Raw genomic sequence first — 21758 nt, 5'->3', positions numbered from 1 at the left:
AACAGTACACATTTCAAGAAGCAACTGATTAAGTTTACTTTATATTTATCTTTGTTTGAGTTTGTTTTGGTGATTAATTATATAATTTATTAAAATTTACACTTTATATTAGTTTTTTCACTATATTTTAGTGCTCTAAAGTTTAAACTTTCTTTTACAATTCACCTTTTAGTTTTTACATTAGTTTTGTTAACTGATATTGGGCACTATAAAAAAACTGTGATTTACCTACGCATTTTTTATTTACCAATATATATTGGTAGGTGTTATCCCCAAAATTTCTGTTCGATGACGTGGCAATCAGAAGTGACAGGTGGTAGTACATGATCGTCAAGCGGATCATCAAGCGGCACATTAATGGTCAATAAATGTGTTGACCAAAGGAAGTGCAAAGGTTAGAAATGACCTACGAAGTTGTGATATCACTGGTCGGAAGATGGCTTTACCTGGCCAGGAAATAATTCACCCAACTGGATAAGAATTTTGTCTGGTCAGGAGGGAGTCTTACCCGACCAGACACATCAGAAGGGTAGTTTATCCGACCATGTAAGGATTTAACTGGTCAGGGAGTGTTTCACCCGACCAGTTACCTCAGAAAGGGGTTTCACCCGACCAGTTACATCAGAAAGGAGTTTCATCCAATCAGCTACATCAGAAGGAAGATTTAGCCAACTAGCTATGTCAGATTGAGGAGTGTAGCCGACTGGATGTGTCAAAATCTCAGGAGTTAACTGTCCAGTGACTTATTTATAGAATCTCAATAACAACTTCAACTCGAATCACTCATAACTACCGCGCGAATCTCTCAGATATCGCGAAGTAATAGCTAGAATGTTGTAATTTGAATTTGTTTATTATTTTATTAATTAAGGTTGGTTAAAACAACCAAGGACCCCGTCAAAACTGGAGATTTTTCATGTACGATCCATGAGCCTATAAATAAAGGGATCGTGGCATCATTTTAGGGGATCTAATCTTTTGGAGATTTTTAGACTCTCTAATTTTGAGACTTTGGGAATGTTACTTGGGGCATTCTTGGGGAATTTTCTGAGAGAGCTTAGATAGAGAAAGCTTGTATTCTATAGAGAGAGAAACTTTGTATTTTTTTACTTACACTTAAGAAACTCAGTTGGCTCAGGTTCATATGATCTTAAGTGCAGGCTACATATATCACAACTCCAAGTGGATTAGGCTATTACCAACAAATTGGGGTTGAACCACTATAAAATTATTTGTGTCATTTATTTTCTATTCAAGGTTATTGTCTTCATTGTCGTTTTTGCGGCTACTCATCGTTGGCCAAAATCGTGGTCAACATTTTTGGTGCTTTCATTGAGAGACTGAATAGAAGAAATACACTACTATCCTACCAATATAACGCCCAGGAAGCTTGGTATGTCAAGTGCAAAAGAAACTGTTAGACCAGAAGGTCTTGCACCTGAGAACCCTGACACTGAGCCTAGGGTCTTTCTCGAGGAGACAGCTCTAGAGGTCGAACAACTCCAGAAGGCCATGGGTGCTTTCCAAGAAGAGATGATGCAATTCAACGCTCGACAGAAGGAGGCTGACCGACGACATCGCAAGGTAGCATGAAACGACCAAACTTATTATAGACTTTGGACCATTAATAATTACTATACACATACACTAATCTTAAGAAAACATACATATGAAATAACCATAACCTTATTATAAATTGTAAAGCAAAGGTTAAATACATGAAAATTCATTTAGGATATGGGATCCCATTGTTTTGAAAATGTTAAAATAATCATAACTTTAAACCTTAAAATTCGTTACAAAACAAAGTGCGGAAAATACATGTAAAGCATAATTTTAAATGACTAGAAACAACTTCATCCTCAAATCGTTCACGCAGTCCACCGATTCCATTCTCCCTCAATACACATTCCCAAGCTGCCAAGAACCTTCCGCCGCCATAACTATTTTCATGCACATATAAAACATAAATGAATGAGCCTAATTCCCAGCAAGGAAAATCTACTACAAGCATGAAACATAATCATACACATAAACATATATCATATACTATAACACATATATCATAATTCTAACCCATGTACATGGTAACTATTGGGGTTTGCTAACTAAGCAACTATAAGCCTCAAACTACAATGAGGTTTGCAAGTTAAGCAACTATAAGCCCCAAAAATATAAAAAATGTTGGGGTTTGCTATATAACAACTATAAGCCCAAAACATAAAAGTGTTAGGGTTTGTTATATAACAACTATAAGCCCCAAAACATGCATATATCATAACACATAAAATCATACTATAGCATAATCATAACACTTTTATATAAACATAGCACATATCACATAAGAACTATTCATATTTTCCTTACCAAAATACCGGGATGATGAGAACAAGGTCGGGATTTTGGAACACTCCTAAAAACCATTAATAGAGAGGTGAGTATTCTAAAGAAGAGAGATGAAAGAATGAACTACACCATCGAAAAGATACTTACCAACAAGAACCTCAAGTTCAAATAACTTAGATGCCTAATCAAGAATAAAGAATACTGAGTTAGGATTTGAGTAGAGAAAAACTATAAGAACTAATGAAACAATACCGAAAGGAACTAAGAATAGGAATACCTTTGAAATTTCTATACCCGAACTACACCTTGATAACGATAAACACACTATGAACCTTACATCCCAAGTGTTTGATAAGCTTATAATGATAAAGCTTATAACCCCAACCCAAGTGTTTAACACTCTAAAGTAATCCTAGCAGCTTGTAGGCTCTGAACTCAGCTTGAAGAATGAAGAAATGGCTGGGTACTAGGTCCTATTTATAGAGTTCAAGAATGAAAAGATCTTCATTTATCTTGAATAAAATAATGGCTTTTTAATTGAAAAACATTTGAATAATCGTTCAACAGAGGCTGAAGACTCGGTCAAAAAGATTTTGGCTTATCAAGATGTTTATGGAATAAAATGAGCTCGGTTTCAAAATCATTTGAAAATGCAGCCCTAGAGCCGATATATCGCCTACCATAGGCGATATATCGCTTGGGCTCATATTCCCGAGGCTCATCGAGGTGGTCGTACAAAGTTACATATTTTTCATATCCCCGTGTGGCGATATTTCGCCCCCTAGAGCTGCGATATATCGGCATACGCTGAAATATTATACACGTAATTACACTTTTTTAGCCTAATTCGAATTGAGTAAACAACCTTGACTAAGTCCTTTAACGATTTCGAAGTTGCTGACAGACTCTAGGATTTTCAAATATTATTCTTAATAAACTATTCCTCAAAAATACTTAATTTCTCATTAAACATACATATGACAAGTGTTATTATCTTATTGGGTCTATCTAAACCTTATAGTATAATAAATATCATCTCCATAATCAATCATATTAATCAAACCCTAGGTTATAATTAATATTCTTAAACTATAGGTTAAACTTATAAAATCTACAAGTGTTACTGCGAGTGTCCAACTAAGTCCCGGCTTGAACCAAAATCCACAGTAATAAACATACTATAACTACTACTAGCTATTACTACTATCTAACTAGCTAAGTAAAGTTCTTGGACTCTACACAGCACTTGCTTTAGAAGCAGCTACTCAATTGGCCCATGCCAATGCCTAAGCCATGGCACAAGCAACTACCCAGGGAGCAAGAAACAATAATGCTGGTCAGAAGTCCCCTGCTGGCAAGACCAATTCTCAGGGGCCAGACAGAAGTAGAAGCAATCCCACTGGTCGGACAAAGGATGGGGTCCGCTCTAGGACTGCATCGACACAAAGGGAGAATTCTAGATTCCCTTCCAGAAGCCACCAACAGAAACTTCTCGATCAGGAAGTCACTGGTCGGGTAATAGGAAGACTCCGCCCGTGCATAACCAGACCAGAGTTCCTCGAAATAAGAAAACTCCATAGTATAAAGATATATGGTCAGGATGAGGCTGATAGTCATCAAACCGACCGGTCAAAAGAAAAAGAGGGAAACGACCAACAAGAAAGAGGAAAGGATCGCCCGGGCCGTGCCGAGAAGCCGCCACTACATCCTGGCAAGCAACGTAGTAAGCCCTCCAAAAAATTGAAGGGTACAGTGTTTGACTTACTAGGAGGACATGCTACCCGGAAGGATTTGAGAGACATCCTCAGCAACAAGAGGAAGACCGCCCAGGTCAAAGCGCAAGATCTTACCCGCCCTGGTAATCAAGTATAAATACTTGGTGACAGTGCACCAGACGAAAAATGCTCGACCAGGAGGTCAAAACGTTGAAACATCATCAGTTGCATCGGTCATTCAAGCCCAACTTGACGCACTAGCGGCTACAATGTAAAGTTTGGCTAAGCAACTTACCAGGTTGAATGACATCGACCATAGGAATGACAACCCTTTCGGTATACTTGAACATTGTTCAACTGGTCGGTAAATTGGGTAGTTTTCAACTGGTCAGTATATTCTCGCAAAAATCAACTGGTCAGTCAAATCAAGCAGTGTTCAACTGGTCGGTAGATCAAGCAGTGTTCAACTGGTCGGTAAAATCGAGCAGTGTTCAATTGGTCGGTAATTCAAGTAGTATTCAACTACTCGACATACTTGACCAATGTTCAACTGGTGCGTAGATTAGACCAATGTTCAACTGGTCTGTAAAATCAAGCCGTGTTCAACTGCTCGATAATTTTCCTTATATTCCCATGTGTTTCACAAGTAATTAACCCTTGATCACTTGGGGGCACATAGAGTATATTGGTATATAAAGTATCTCGTGCTTCAATTCCATGGTGAAAGATCGAAAGTTCCAAGTCGAAGATTTGGTCCTGAGAAAGGTGTTCATCAAAGTCCCAGTAGCTGGAGTGCCAGAACCAAATTGGGAGGGACCTTACCAGATCAAGCAAGTTTCTCCTCCCAACACTTACAAACTTTCTTGGCTGAGAGAACATTGATCAAGAAGTGCTGGAATCCACTTTAGAGTGGTAGCTTAGTTTCAAGTGTTCAACTTGTTATTTAAGTTTTTCGAGGGGCTGGTCATTAGCCAACCGGTAGCCTATTTTTTGGTTAAAACTCATTTTTAGACACGTCTTGTCACTTTTATATTATTAGTAATAAAAGAGACTATGCGCAGCATGGTCGATTCTTGATACAAATATGCATGTGTGTTAATTATTCGAACAGTGTTCAACTGGTCGGTAAAATCGGATAGTGTTCAACTGGTCGGTACGTTCAAGCAGTGTTCACTTGCTCGAATATTTCCCATATATTTTATGTGTTTCATGAGTAATTAACTACTCGAACAGACTCAGTCAAGTAGCAAGTGACCAAGGATCTTTCAACCCTCGATCACTTGGGGGACACATAGGGTATATTGGTATATAATTCAACATATGCAATAATAACACAAGTTAAGATATTTGTTTTTAGGCTGACTTGTAAATTTTCGAAGTCAAAAAATGTCATTAAGCTAACTTGTTTGACAAAGCTTAAGTAACTTGGAATTTTTCAAAATTTCAAGTTAGAAACAAATATTTGTGTGACAATAAACATTATGCTCATAAAATGTTAGAGCAATAAGAGTGTGAGAAAGTATACTTAGTAGGGACTTATGAAATGTCTAAAATTTCTAAGTTAGAAAACAAAGTACTCATGCAAAAATAAAAGGCATACATCAGAGTAACTTTACTATTTACAAAAAACTTTTAATGTTTTAAGTCAAAAAAGACTTAGAATGTTTCAAGTTAGCAAAGAAAAGTAAAGTATAAATGCCAACAGCTCGGCCGTACGAGAAAAATATGAAAACTTCGAAGCAGCAATTGTCTTCACAAAAGTATAAGAAAAAAGAGTAAACTACTGGCCAAGTACAAAGTATTGCTGGTCAAGTGCAAAGTTTCCCTGGTCGGGAGAGCAGATACAACTTCCCTGGTCGGCTGAGCATGCATCAATGGTCGAGTAGGAAACTCCGTGGTTGGATAGGAAGCTCTTTGGTCGGCTAGGAGTGTCTACTAGTCGGGTAAACTGGTCCGTGGCTGGTCAACATCGTCGTCAACGTCTGGAACCTCCTCTGGTCGGAATGATAGAGCAGGAGAAGCAGGCACAACACCAGCTGGAATGGTTGCCTCCTCAGTGGGCTTGGCTTCACATTTGGCAAGCTCTTTCGCCCTTGCCTCTTCAGAGAGAAAGTTGAGGTTGATAGGCTTGTTTAGCTTCCATATCTGATAGAATCAGTTGAATCAGATCTCTTCATAATGAGACAGATTAGTTTATTTGTCTTGTTTCAACTCTTCATTCTCATGAATCATTTTCTCTAGTTGTCCAGTCAATGTCTTGTTGGCTTGGATCTGCTTATTATTTTTATCAGCCAACTCCCTCAAAGATTTGTCCCAGTTGGCAACTGTTTTCTCTACCTGCTCATTCTTTTCTTGGAGATCTTTCTCAGACTTAGTCAGACTTTCAATCTTTGCCTGGGCTTCCACCAATTGATCATTCAAGACCTTGACAAGCTCCTTATAATCAACTGCTTGGTGTTGAGCATGACTGATAATGATGAGTCCCTAAAATGGATAACCAGAAAAGTATTCAGAATAAACAATAAGAAAGTGAGTGTTTATGATGAGATGCTTACACTCATAATTTGAGCAAGGCCTTTGTGAAGGACAACTTCAATGCTTTGCCGAGGTAGAGTCTCAAAGGTCTGGGTTGTCTTTGAGTGGTGAAGAGTATGGTCTAGTAACTCTTTGCCATACTCACCAGCAATGCGAAGGGGCTCACTTAAGGAGGTTGATCGAGTAGTTTCTAGGCTGGCAGTAGAAAGAATAGACGAAGGAGTCAAGTGTGGGATAGTGACTAACTGATTGGATGGTCTCCCCTGATTAGACAGTGTAGTCCTCACGACCTTGCTTGAGGATTCAAGCTGCTACCTTCACCAGTCTTCCTCTTTTGGGCAGAGGGAGTGTTGAACTGCTTGGACATGTCAGGATCTGCAAAAAAGTAAAGCAAAAGTTTGGTCAGTGAAAACAAGAAATAAATATAAATGAATGAAAAGTTTTACTGTGACCACATGACTCTACAGACTTTCATCACAATCATTCTCAAAATGTAATTATGGTTACTGTTAGTAAAACTTGTGTTCAGAATTTCATCAAAAATCTCTTCCTCGTCTTCCGACGATGAGTTGTCTTCTTTAAGGAGCTCAATGCTTTTTCCTTTGACAAGCCTGGTAGGGAAGGCAGGTCGGTGAGAATTTTCAAGAAGAGTCTCTCTAATGATAAGACCACCTGGTCGGCGTGGCTGAGGGGATGGTTCAGGAGAGAACTGGTTAGTCACTACTTCGGTATCTGCGTTAGACTGATCAGTCGAATCTGGTTCATCAATAGTGTTGCCCATAACAATATCTTGGTTGTTGTGTAACAACCCCACCAATTGAAGATTCTCCAAGGTGATCAACTGCTTAACATCCTTCTCCTCAATGGGCATGTTAGCAAGACCTTAGGCCTGGGAATGCATTTCCCTGGTTGGGAGAGGTTGATTAAAAGGGAATGCATGCATAAAATCCAGGTTGTTGGCTTTGATGTCTGGAGTAAGAAAGTATTCCGTATAATACTTTCTAGGATTGGATTTATGGGCAATGCCCTGAAGATACTTAACCTCGTTTTTCCTATGATAGAGGTGGAAAAAACCTATACTCTTGTGGCTGGGGTTAGTCCTAAGATCAAACAAATAATGTACCTCATGAGGGGTAGGTGGGTTCCAACCCTGGAAGTGGTAGAGAATGTATAAGGCAAACAAGGCTTGAATCCCGTTTGGAGCAATCTGGAAGGGAGAAACATTAAAGTAATCTGCTATAGACCTAAAGAAAGAAGGCAAAGGGATAGTAACTCCTGCATAAATATGATACCTAGACCAGGCACAATAGGCACCACCAGGATTATTGGCTCTCTGGTATGGGTGCAGGCATACCACATTCACTCCTTTAAGTCCCAAAGTCTGAATATGTTTATCGAACATTTAGGAGTTTATTTTAGAAGCCTTGGCTACAAACCATGAAGGCACGTGATCTTCTTCTTTCCTCGGTTTAAGTGTAGCAGTTTGTAGGATTTCGGTGGAAAAATTTTGGGTAGCCTTCCTCTTGGGTTTACTAGCTTTTTGAGTGTGGCCGGGAGTCTTTGAAGAAGCTTCAGTCTCAACTTCTTCTAATAGATTTTTTCCCATAAAGGGCGCTTGTTCCACCACCTTTTTCGTTGATCTACGAGCTACTTGGGAATCTTGTTACTAAGGGAGTCGATTGGACTTTTTCACCCTCATCGGTTGGTGTTGACATTGCTGCTTAAGGAACTGATCTTCGTGAAGGAAGTATAAAGCTTACCGCGAAAAGATTTTCTTGAGACGACAAAGACGGTCTTTCGGAGTTCATTTGTTTGGAGATATGGAAGAGGAATCATTGCTTGGAAGGGTATCACTTGAAGCATGAGATGAGGACTTGGAGTTTAATTGATTGTTACCTCCCCTGTAGTCGAAATGATTCATTTACAAAAAATACGGGGGGGGGGGGGGGGGGGGGGGGGGAATGAATGCAAACTAAAAACATTTTACTACCCAGATAAAAATGTATGTGAGCAGTGGTGATAATTTTAAGCAATTCACAAAGAAAAAGGATATTGTTTTGGGTGCTATGTGTTCGATGATATTAGGCCTATAGTTTTAAGCTATGTGTTTTTGAACGAAGAGGTTGTGTGTTCGGCTGATATATGCACAACCCTGAGTGGTTGGGTGCATAATCTGAGTGGCTGAAAAATGTTGTCGAGAAGCTAAGAAAATTTCCAAGGGGCAATGAATGCCCGAGCGGCTTAGAGTGGGTTTCGAGAAGGAATGAGTGCCCGAAGTAGCTAAAAGTTCCTGAGGAGTCATGACACTCAGGTGGTGTGTGATCCGATCAGCTGGAGGACATGGGTCAAGGCACTCGAGTGGTGTGTGACCAAGTGCACGAGCATGTTCTGAGGAGCAAAAGTCTGAGGAACCAAGACACCTAAAGAAGGCCTGATCGGCTAACAGGGTTCCGAGGGGTCAGGGGCTCCGATCGGCTAAGTGATGTCGAGAAGCAAGTGTCTGAAGAGTCACGTCAACCAAGTGATGCGTGGTCTGGTCCGCTAGCAGGTGTCTGAGAGTTAGGGACTGCCCGACTGGTTAGGCACGGGTTCTGACCGGCCAAGGCGAACTCGGTCCGCCACAAGCATAATTCCGAGCATCTCACACATATCCTAAGCAGCCAAGGAATCCGAGTAGGAGAATTCCTATCCGATTGATCACACATATGAATCCGGGCATAAATTTTTTTTTTTAAGAAAAAGCTATCACTTGGCAAGCACAAATTCTCTCAAAAATGTGGGCACAAACACGTTTTCCTATTCATGGGGTATACAAACAAGATCAAAAAGTGGAATTTTAAGGGTTCAACAAGCTTCAAGAAAAATGCTCATCCTATACCCATGAACCCGAATATGCAATGGAGGATGGGAAACTATTTTTTCTTCAAAATTTCATGAAATCGAAAGTGAAATTGGCTAACCCAAGGCCTAATCTACATCAAAATAGCCACAAAAGCACTATCCTACAAATATTCATCACAAAATTCCAAGGAGAGCATATCAAAAGTGGGTTTCAGCATTCACCTATTCTAACCAATATTTGTGAAGAATTTTAAAGGACAAAAATACTTATGGGTAAAGCCAAAGGAGAAAGAACTTACCCAAATGGAGGGGAAAACACTTGATTTCTTGAAGAAGCCTTTGATTTGCTTGAAGGAAGTAGAGTGCCCTTGGAGCTTTGGAGGAGAATCGGCCAAGACAAGAGGAATTTATTTTTGTGATGCATTTTTTGCTTGTGAGGGATAGGCATGTGTGGGCCTATTTAAAGGAAAATGAGGAACTTTTAAATTACCCTAAAAACTCTTAGTATTCTCTTTCCCACGATTGGAACTGATAAGTGCCATTTTTATGGCGTGAAAAATTCAGTTGTGGGTTTACTTGAAAAGGCAGGAGAATATAGAAAGTCATCTTTTGGAATTGTGGGACACAAAGAATATTAAAGTTACTAGTGAGTCACCACGTGGAGGTAACTGCTAGGATATTCTCTGAATTTCTGATTGGCTATTCAATTTCTAGAGAGGTAACTGGTTAGACTTTGATTATTTGTGAAAGTTACTATCAGGGCGAATTTTTTGACGATCTCAAAAACATTTTGCTAGAGAAAAATTTTATCATACGAGTAAATCATATAATAAACTTGGGGGCAAATGTTATCCCCAAATATCAGTTTGATGACATGGCAATCAGAAGTGACAGGTGGCAGTGCATGATCGTCAAACAGATCATCAAGCGACACATTAATGGCCAATAAATGTGTTGACCAAGGGAAGTGCAAAGGTTAGAAAATGACCTACGGAGTTGTGATATCACTGGTCGGAAGATGCTTTTACCTGGTCAGGAAATAATTCACTCGACCGGATAAGAATTTTGTCTGGTCAGGAGGGAGTCTTACCCGACCAGACACATCAGAAGGGCAGTTTATCTGACCAGGTAAGGATTTAACTGGTCAGGGAGTGTTTCACCTGACCAGTTACCTCAAAAAGGGGTTTCACTCGACCAGTTACCTCAGAAAGGGGTTTCACCCGACCAGTTACATCTGAAAGGGGTTTCATTCGATCAGCTACATCAGAAGGGATTGTAGTCGACCAGCTATGTCAGATTGAGGACTGTGGCCGACCGGATGTGTTAGAATCTCAGGAGTTAACTGCCCAGTGACTTATTTATAGAATCTCTCGTAACTACCATGCGAATCTCTCAGATATCCCAAAGTAATAGCTAAATTCTTGTAATTTGAATTTGTTTATTATTTTATTAATTAAGGTTGGTTAAAACAACCAAGGACCCCATCAAAATGAGAGATTTTTCATGTACGATCCATGAGCCTATAAATAAAGGGCTTATGGCATCATTTTAGGGGATCTGATCTCTTAGAGACTTTAGACTCTCTAATTTAGAGACTTTGGGACTGTTACTTGGAGCACTCTTGGGGCATTTTCTGAGAGAGCTTAGAGAGAGAAAGCTTGTATTCTCTAGAGAGAGAAAGTTTGTATTTTTCTACTTACACTTAAGAAACTCAGTTTGTTCAAGTTCATCTGATCATAAGTGTAGGCTACATTTATCAAAACTCCAAGTGGATTAGATTATTATCAAGAAAATTATTTGTGTCATTTATTTTCTATTCAAGGCTATTGTCTTCATTGTCGTTTTTTGCGTTTACTCGTCGTTGGCCAAAATCGTGGTCAACAGTAGGTAAAAACAATCTTTACCTACCATAATTTATGATTAGTAATATGGGTAGGTGAAACTATTGACAATTAGTTACATATTTATAAATTTATTTATTTCTACCAATATATATGTAGATAACTAATTTTATTTACCAATATTTTGAGGGAGCTTGAATAAAATTTGGAGCCATAATTTCCCCCTAATATATTTTTATATTATTTTATTTTATTTGCTGACATGTGTGCCAAATGACAAATATATGTGACATATATTAAAACACCATTTCATAATCTAACATGGTAAGATTTTGATGACACATGTCAATTTAATAATTTTATATTAATAAGAAAATCAGAAACCTAAATCAGTTTAACTAAGACCTAAACATATACTCTCTCTCACAACAGGCAACAATAACGAACCACCACAAAAATACAAGACCAAAATATTGCAAAAATACCAAAGATTTAAAATTCCAAAGTCTCCAAAAATCAATATAAAAAAACAACTTTTTAAAAATAAAGAACGCACATACTTAAAATGATACAATAGCATTGTTCAAATATTTTAAAGTAAACCAAAAGTGATGAACATCATGCAAGACGTCTTTTTCAAAAGTCCATAATCCCCAAAGGTCGAGCCACATGTACATTCAGCAAATAGATTCCAGCATTCACTGCTCCGTTTTTCCCTTATATTTTCCTACAACATGAAACAACTAGGTAAGTAGCGTCCCAACTTTTCTAATTAGGCTTAGGGCCTTGATTAGCGTGTCAGGATGGAAATAATTGATTTAATTATGCTAATATGTGAATTAAATGATTATGTGATTAGAAATGCATGTTTAGGCGAATTAAATATGCATGTGAGCCCCATTTGGTTATTAGGGGCATATTTGTAATTTTGGCCTGTTGAGGGCATAAATGTGATATATATATGTGTAATGTGATTGATACCACAAGGGTGTGGTGGTATATTCATAATGCACAATCCGAGACAGTCCTAGGGAGCGGAATAGTCACAACAGGGTCGAATACCTGACTCAGGAGGAGCCTAAGGGTATTTTGGGAACACAGTTGGTGTTCGGGATTCATCGAGTAACAGGTAGTAATTTAGCGATTATTTGGGGATGTCGGGATTAAAATGGGGATTTATAGGAACACTCGAGGATTTAGCAGGATGTGGCGATTGACAGAATTGCCCGTTGCAGCATTAAAGGAAGAAGGATAGACTTGGGGGCATTTTGGTCATTAAGCAGCAAGGATAGACTTAGGCAGCTAAGTGGATTTTTTTAAAACACTAAAATTAAGGAAAGACAAAAGGAAGGAACTCTCAGCACACTCTCTCTCTCTCTCTTACTTGGCTCTCTCTCCCTCTCTTTGACAGTTAGAGTTTGAAGAGATTTTGAGGATTCTATATTAAAGAATTGAGGGATTAGACTGGCTGAGCTTGGGGATTAGCTCAGGGTTGAACATATCTCAGAGGTAAGGTCCTGAACTTAATTTTTCTGTATAATTTTGTTAGAATTATAGGCTTGCATGAGAGAGGATTATAAGATTGGTTTTGGGTTTTTGATGAGTGTATGGAATTGTTTATGAGAATGTTATGATGCCTAGGCTGTGTGGATAGGGAATCTAGGCTCAATTATAGGTTTAAGTGATGTTTGGGGTGAGAATTATTGGTTTAGGCTTATGGAAAAATGCAGAGAAATGGTGGGAATTCTGGGTTTGAGGCTTGAGCTGCGGCTCTATTCATCAGGCGTCGCGGCCCATTCGAACACTGAGGCCTGGGGGCCTCGAAAATTTTCCCAGGCGCCACGTCACAGGGCATAGCACGTCGTGGCCTGTGTGCTTCAACAGAGAGGGCTTTTCCCTCTAACTTGTAGCGGGTCACGGCTCAAAATGGAAAAAAAAAAAAAGGGGGGGGGGGGGGGGGGAATGAAGGTTTTAAGCTCGAGAACTCAAATGTTAAGGCTCGGGAAGGATTCTACTACACGGTTACTAAAATTTAAGGTCCCAAAGACTAGATTAATATTATGAAGCTCTTATTTGGTTTAGGGCTTGATGGATGGTTATTATGAATCCGTTGTGACTAGATTTTCAACAAAGCTCGGATTACAGGACTGTGCTTGAGATCGCGGTACTCAGTCAACTTGGGACACAGGTAAGAAAACTATTGTACGCGTAGAATAGGGCATGGCCCTATTGTTTGTGTTTCAAGGCGTGGCCCTATTGTTTATGTTTAATATATGTGTGAATATTTTGTGAATATTATGATGTGTTATGCATGTTTATGAATGAACGGCGAAGGCCGAGACCGGCAAAGTACGAAAACGGTGAAGGCCGGGAATGGTGAAGGCTGTGAATGGCAAGAAGTCGGGTACGAAAAAGGATCGGGATTAGCGTTGAGCACACTGAGTGCAGGCCGCTAGGGCAAGACCCTCCAAGGGTGTTTTATTCACCCGCTTAGTGAAGACTGCGAACCCACTCCCTGGTAAAGCACCTGGGTCGGCATAAGCCGCTATGTGTTTTGTGTGTTGACTATTTTTCACTATATTGTTGGATTGATATGTGATATGTTATATGTTGAGTTTTATTGTTGCGCTTCAACTCACGGGTGCTCTATGGTGCAGGTAAGGGCAAAGGAAGGGTTAACCAACCATGAGTACGAAGAACATGGAGCGACGGGTACATGTTTGGCCTACCTAGCTGCCACGGTCAGGGTTATTTTGGGAAAAATATTGTAATGATTGCTTTTTTCGCCTAGGTCAACCATATTTACATTCTGAGTTGTAATACATTTTCTAAACAGTATATTTGGTATCCCAAATGTATAACTTTTTATGATTTTAATGAATGTCCAAATCTTTATAATTTATGTCGTTAAATGAGTTTTATTTCAATTTAGTCACACTTTTAACCTAAAATCTCGATTAGCGTGCTAATGGCACATTTATAACTCACATGGTAATGACTCTAAGGTAGTAGGGCGTTACACTTAGTAAGTACAACTTTAAAAACATGAAAGCATAAGGATCATCCAAGGTTCAATGACCAAGTCATTGACCTAGCATCAGATAGCTTGCCAGAATTAGGGTTCTGGATACAATCTAGAACATAAGAAAAACAATTCAATAATACCTAAGCATCCTGTTAGTACCAACCATAATCCTAACTAAACATATCGGGGTAAAATCACCTCACAGATACAAAGCCAACTAATCATATACATAGCACCATTCATCCTAGAAGCCAACTTTAGAGTTAATAAAATAATTTGGGGCTAATAGGTACCCCTAAACATGCATACATTTATAGAACCGAGCATCAACATTATCTGTTCCAACATGAAATCCCAAAAATTAAACATCGGTCCCTAGACATAAATGTTATCATGGGTGTAAATGTCATTACACAAGTTTACAGAGACTCCTAGCTATACTGGGCTACTCTTCTAAAGGCCAATTGTCAGGGACTTAAACCAGACAGAATAATAATCATTATCACAGACTTGAACATGACCGAATAATAATCATTGTCACAAACTTGAACCTGACCTAATAATAATTATCACGGAATTAAACCAAACCAAATAATAACATAAGCTAATTCAAACTGCAATCACAACATACTCATTTCTTTGGCCAATTTCCATGGACTTGAACCAGGCCTCATAATTATTGCCACAGAACTTGAACCAGACCTCATAAGAATTATTACAAACTTGATCCAGACTAAATAATAATTGTCACGGGCATGAACCAAACCTCATAATATTTGTCACAGACTTGAACCGGACCTCATAATAATTGTCAAGAACTTGAGTCGGATATTATAATAATTGTGAGCAGAATCAATTCGCGATCATAAGCGAAATCAAACTGCACCATGGTGAGCACCGCCGAATTATTACAATTTAGAAAAAAAAATATTACTCTTACCTATTTAACCTCCTTAAATAAGTGTTTGTGAAGAGAAATATTAATTATAAACATACAGAACCATTCTTGGCATTTCCAAAATGTCCCTTGTTCATTTTTAGACAAAAATACAAATTTTTACTTGGTGAAAAATATTCCCAAAAGCGACTTCCCAGAGAGCATTATTTCAAAAACCTTAATTTTTCTAAACTTTGGAAAAATAAAACTCCTAGCCTTTTCATTATTTTTTTTTTAAAACCAAACCAGTTTTATTATCAATATATCAAGAGTGTTTTGTTTTAAAATAAGTAAAAAATAAGCCATTTTTTTACTCAAACATTATTCTAAAGTACAAGGTCAAACTGACCAAAATATTTTTCTAAATTTTCTTGTCAACTTTGACATTTTAGAAATCTCATTTTACTGATCACATTTCTACATAACTTTCTTGATAAAAACCTTGATATACCATGAACCTTTTCACAAAGTTTCAGCCAAAAAAAATTGATTTACCCACTCAAAACTCGTGAATTCAAATTGCAAACATTTTTTTTTTCTAGATTTGTACTAGTTTCACAAAATATGCATAAATCTCATCATACAAAACATTTTTGAGCATTTGAAAAGCCTAAAATCAAGTAATCTTCCTTTACAACAGATTCATAGAGTAATGCTTGACCCTTCGGAAGTCAAGATAAAAACTTGGCAGCAAGCATAACATCACACAACCTATTGGAACTTTAGATTCCTAGCTATAAATCAATAACATAGACATGCGTGTCTCAACTGTCGGGGGAAAGTGAGATAACACTGCCTCTAAATTTAGAATCTACACAAAAAATGGATTGACAGAGACTATATAAAGATTAAAAAAAATTATGCAAACCCAAGTTGATGAATGATCTTCTTCAACCTTGATGAACCTTGAAAACCCTTATAGAACCACCACTTTGAGCAAATCTTTATAACAAAAGAAAAACACAATTCCAAGGCTTATACACATTTCTTAACGATGTCCTGATACTCTATTTCCTAGCCATCATTGATGCTTGAGGCATTTTCTAGGAGGAAATGAGGATTGAGATTGAACAAACCTTAAACTCACAAAGTCAAGCACTTTCTTTATGAGTTCTTAGACAAAACTTGATATTCTTGGAGCTAGAGAGAAGGAGACTGGAGAGAGTGATTAAGTCTTCCAAAAATCTATTTTGACCCATATATAGAGCAAGCACCCTCACTAGGTCTAACCAATAGGATTAGACTTGTAAAACACACCATTTAAAGCAATTTACGTAACTTTTATGGACTCCAATAGGCAACGCGTCGCCTACATGCAGATGATGTATTGCTTGAATGCAGGTGATGCATCGCTTGCTAGGGTTTCAAAAAACCCTAAGCATCAGGCGATGCTACACCACTTGGGTGGCGACACATCGCTACCCTATCTGTTTTTGGACCCCTCTAAAGTTCCTAAAAATGTTCCAAATGCTACCAAACATTTTTGGGGACCCTTAGATACCTCCATGCATGACTTTGGACCCAAAAACTTATTTTAAATTGCCTACAATTGAAATTCAAATTTCACATCTTCACTATGTGAAATTCACCAAGTGTTTATACCTTGCTTGTACTTTAACACTTATCTTTTTGTTTTTAACCAATCATAGAAATCCCTTACTTGATTAAATACAAGCCTTATTCGCTAGCTTAAAACAATTTTGCTGCATAAAATAAAGTACCTTTCAGTTTGAACTTTACCTTAGTGAAAATACCACAAAGTCCTATCAAAATCATTAGTTGCTTAAAAGCTAGAACCAAGTATTCCATATGATAAAACTGGTGATACCTCACACACCTCAACCACAACTTTTGTTTTCCCACTTTCTCGCTTAGCACTACCATGGCCATGTGCTCATCTCTTTATGAACTTTCTGGGTAGAAATCCAACTCCCATGAGAGGCGGCACTACCTTTAAGTCCACATAGGTGAAGTTCTTACAACATCTTTGCTACCTTTATAGATGCTTGTTACACTCAACTAAACTTCATCAAAATCCATAGGCTTAACCCTAACTCAGTAGCAACCAACACTAGCCATCTCAAATAGAACTCACCATAAGTTTTAGTGTTGAAACTATTAACTTATCAATAACTTTTTCTTACCCATTGAACTCTTTCCTTTTATTTGTACAAGTTGGGAGTTGGGTTTCCATCATTGGTGAATCTATTATTCTAGGAGTTTCAATCCCATCCCTTTTGAAGTGGAACTTACTAACCTTCTCACAAGAGGTTTTGTAAATTGATCCGCTAAGTTCTCACTTGTCTTAACATATGAGATCGATATGATTCCACCTTGAATCAACTGTCTCACATATTCATGTCTTAGACTAATATGTCTAGACTTTCCATTATACACACTATTATATTCTCTAGCAAGTGTGGATTGACTATCACAATGTATTGAAATTGTTGATATCATATCCGCAGTTAAAGGAATATCCATCGTGAGATTCTTAAGCCACTCGGCTTCTTTGTTGATTGCCGCTAAAGCTATAAAATCTGCTTCCATGGTTGAGTGTGATATACAAGTTTGCATTTTGAAGCCCCGTGAGATTGCACCTCCTCCAAGAGTAAACACCCAACCAGTGGTGGAGAGATTATCTCCAACTCCCGATATCCAATTAGCATCGGAATATCCTTCAAGTATCTTTGGAAAATTTGTATAGTCAAGACTATACTCTTTGGTACCCTTAAGATAACTAAGAACTCTCTCAATAGCTTTCCAATGCTTGAAACTTGGATTCCTAGTAAACCTACTAAGTTTACTAACTGCATATGAAATATCTGCTCTTATGCAATGAGCGACGTACATTAGGTTTCCTATTGCACTTGCATATTCGAATTGAGTCACCACTCTTTCTTCATTCTTTTCAAACTTCATGTTTGAATCAAATGGTGTATATGCCTCTTTTATTTTGAGATGACTAAATGTATTGAGCACTTTCTCAACATAGTGGGTCTAACTCAATCACAAAACCCCCACTATTCCTTCTAACTTTGATACCTAGAATGGTATCCACCTCTCCAAGATCTTCATTTTAAAGTTAGAAGATTTAAACCTGTTTGTTTCTATTATTCCTTTCATGTCATTACTCAAAATCAACATATCATCTATATATAGACACACTAATATGACATAGTCATTACAAGTCTTAGAGTATAAGCGATTTTCCACATTGTTGTGTCCAAATCAATTAGAAGCAATGACTTTATCAAACTTCTCATGTCATTGTTTTGGAGCTTGATTCAAACCATATAATGATTTGACAAATCTACACACTTTATGTTCATTTCCTTGAAGAACAAAACCCTCCGGTTGTTCCATATATACCTTCTCCTCAAGATCACCATTTAGGAATGTTGTTTTGACTTCCATTTGTGAACATAAAGGTTATATATAAATGATAAGGTAAACAACAATCTTATAGAAGTAGTTCTTGTTGAGATTGGTTAAATATAAGGGTTAAGATGTCATGTTGAGGTGCAAACCACTTAATGAATTTCACTTAAAGAGAAGTGAAAACATGAGATTGTGTAGAAGGCATCTAAAAGTGACTTTTATGGGTCTAAAGTGATACAATGAGGTATCCAAACATTCCCAAAAAGTTTGATAGCATTTGGAGAAATTTTAGGACCATTGGAGGGGTCCAAAGTCAGAGGGCATGGTGATGCAGTGCCCCCTAAGTGGCCTAGCATCTCCAGATTGCGAAGGGCTTCAAAAGCCCTAGCAGACAATGCATCGCCTACTAGTATGTGACGTATCGCCTAACAGGCGATACATCGCTTGGGTGGTCTTTTAGGGTCGTACAATTTACGTAAAATGCTCCAAATTAGGTGTTTTAAATGCTCTAATCCTATTGGTCAGACTAATGGTGATGCCTACACTATATATATGGATTATTAGAGTTGAAAAGCATTGATCACACTTTCCAAGTCTTTCTCTAACATCTTTCTCTCTCTAGCTTTCTAAGACCAAAGTTTTCTCCAAAAAACTCATCAAGCTTTGCTTGACTTGCACGAGTTTTAAGGCTTGTTCAATCCCAAATCTCATTTTACTTAGTTGAAGCTTCAAGCAATAATGGAAGGCTTGGAATAGAGATTTTGGACAATAATATTCTTATTGTGTATAAGCCTTAGAAGTTCCCCATGTTTGAAGATTCAAGTTGCTCAATACAAAGGTTGTATCTCTCTAACACTATCTTGTATTTTGTCATTCTATTATGTTTTTATTGTTAGTATTTATGATTAAATGTATCTAAGTTTATCTTATCATCATTTAATCATTTAGTTTCTTATATTCAAAATTAACATTCATATCATGAACATGTTTCTTTGATTATCAAGAATTGCGTTCATACTTTGAATTTCGATCTTGATTAACATCTATGGTTTGGAATATTGCATAATTTTAATTATTAATTTTTGATTTGCAAAGAATAAAGCCATTTATTTCCAATAGTTCTTGCTATCGGTGCATATGTGTCAAAGTAATCTATTACTTCCCTTTGTTTGAATATTTTGGCTACTAACCTAGCCTTCAAGGTTTGTATGGTGCCATCAGTATGATATTTCTTTATAAACAACCATTTGCACCCAATTGATTTAGACCCCTTTGGAAGATCAACCGATTCCCAAGTTTGGTTACACATAATTGAATCCATTTCATCATTAATTGTCTCCTTCCAAAAAGCAGGCTCTCTTGAGGACATTACTTCTTCAAAAGTTTTGGGATCATCTTCTATTGGAAGTACTATTGGATGTTTCCACGTAACTTCTTAATTATCACCTTCAACAAGATATATTGTCTCTATTTGATAATACTTGTCTCTTGATCCCAAATCTTTGAACATTTGGATCCTTCTAGGAAATTGAGGTTGCTCACCAACTATTCTAGAAGTCTCCTCTTGAGGTTCTCTAGTTTGAGTTAGTTCTAACTTATTGTCATCGCACGTCATGTTCTCAAGGAACCCAACCTCTCTTGTTTCAATTATTACATTAGACTCCAAGTCTAATAATCTATAAGCTTTGCTATTTTTGGCATAACCCACAAATGCACATGTTATAGCCTTTGGACCCAACTTGGTCCTTTTAGGATTAATGCTCTTGCAATAAGCAAGACACCCCCACACTTTAAGATAACAAATATTTTGTTTCTTTCATTTCCATAACTCATATGGAGAGATATTGTTTTTCTTCATGAGAGTACAATTCAAAATATGACAAACTAATAGCAAGGTTTCACCCCACAAACTAAAATTCAATTTAGAATGTAATAGCATAGCATTAATCATCTCAATAAATGTTCTATTTTTTTTTATTTCTGCTATACTATTTTGTTGTGGAGTATAAGGGGGTGTACATTCATGAATTATTTCATGCTCTTCACAAAACAAGTTAAATTTATTTTATACATATTCACCACCCTTATCACTTCTAAGCACTTTAATTTTCCTTTCAAGTTGATTTTCAACTTCCGCTTTATAAACTTTAAACACATCAAATGCTTCATCTTTATTCTTAAGAAAATATACATATGTGAACCTAGAACAATCATCAATGAAAGTAATGAAATATCTACTTTCTCCTCTAGTCAACATTCCATTGAGTTCACATAAGTCACTATGTATCAAAGCTAACAACTTAGAGTTTCTTTCAACACTTGAAAAATATTTCTTTACCATTTTAGATTTAACACATTATTCACATTTATCATGCTCCACATTATCACAATCAATTAATCCACATTTGATAGCCCTTTTAAGTGTGCTAAATCCTATATGTGGAAGTCTAACATTCCAGAAATTAATAGAATTTGAGTCAAGCATATAACAACAATAAGAAGAAACTCTATTGTTCACATTGTCAATTGAAGTACAAAGTTTGAACATGTCATCACAAGCATATCCCTTTCCCTCAAAAATATTATCCTTAGACAAAATAAGCTTGTCGGAATCTATCACAATCTTGATTCCCAGTTTGCCAAGAAAATTGCTACTCACAAGGTTTCTACTCATTTCTGATACATACAAAACATTGGTGTGAGTAGAACCTTCTTGCTGGATGTGAAGAAAAAGTCAATAGTTCATTTGCCTTCAACCTTGAACCTTTTTTCATTGCCCATTTGTATCTCATGCCCTTCTTTTGAAGATTCAAAGGTCTTGAAAAGATTTCTATCATAGGTAACATGAATGGTGGCACAAGTATCATACCACCTCCCACTCACCTTTCCATGAATGGAATTAACTTCGCTTAGTGTTGCCACTAGCTCATTTTGGGTTGAATTGACTCTTGCCTCATTGTTTTGGTTCCTTTTGAACCTACAATCTCTAGCAAAGTGGCCATTATTGCCACCCACAAAGCAAGGTCCCTTTGAACTTTTTAATTGTCCCTCATTCTTCTTGGGCCCTAAGGGTTTTTGACCCTTGCCCTTGTTCTTACCAATTCATTTGCCCTTGTTAGGAGAGTTAGCCACCACAT

The sequence above is a fragment of the Humulus lupulus genome, chromosome 1 (genome assembly GCF_963169125.1).
Source record: "Humulus lupulus chromosome 1, drHumLupu1.1, whole genome shotgun sequence".
Lineage (NCBI taxonomy): Eukaryota > Viridiplantae > Streptophyta > Magnoliopsida > Rosales > Cannabaceae > Humulus > Humulus lupulus.
Note: the sequence above shows the minus strand (reverse complement) of the source record.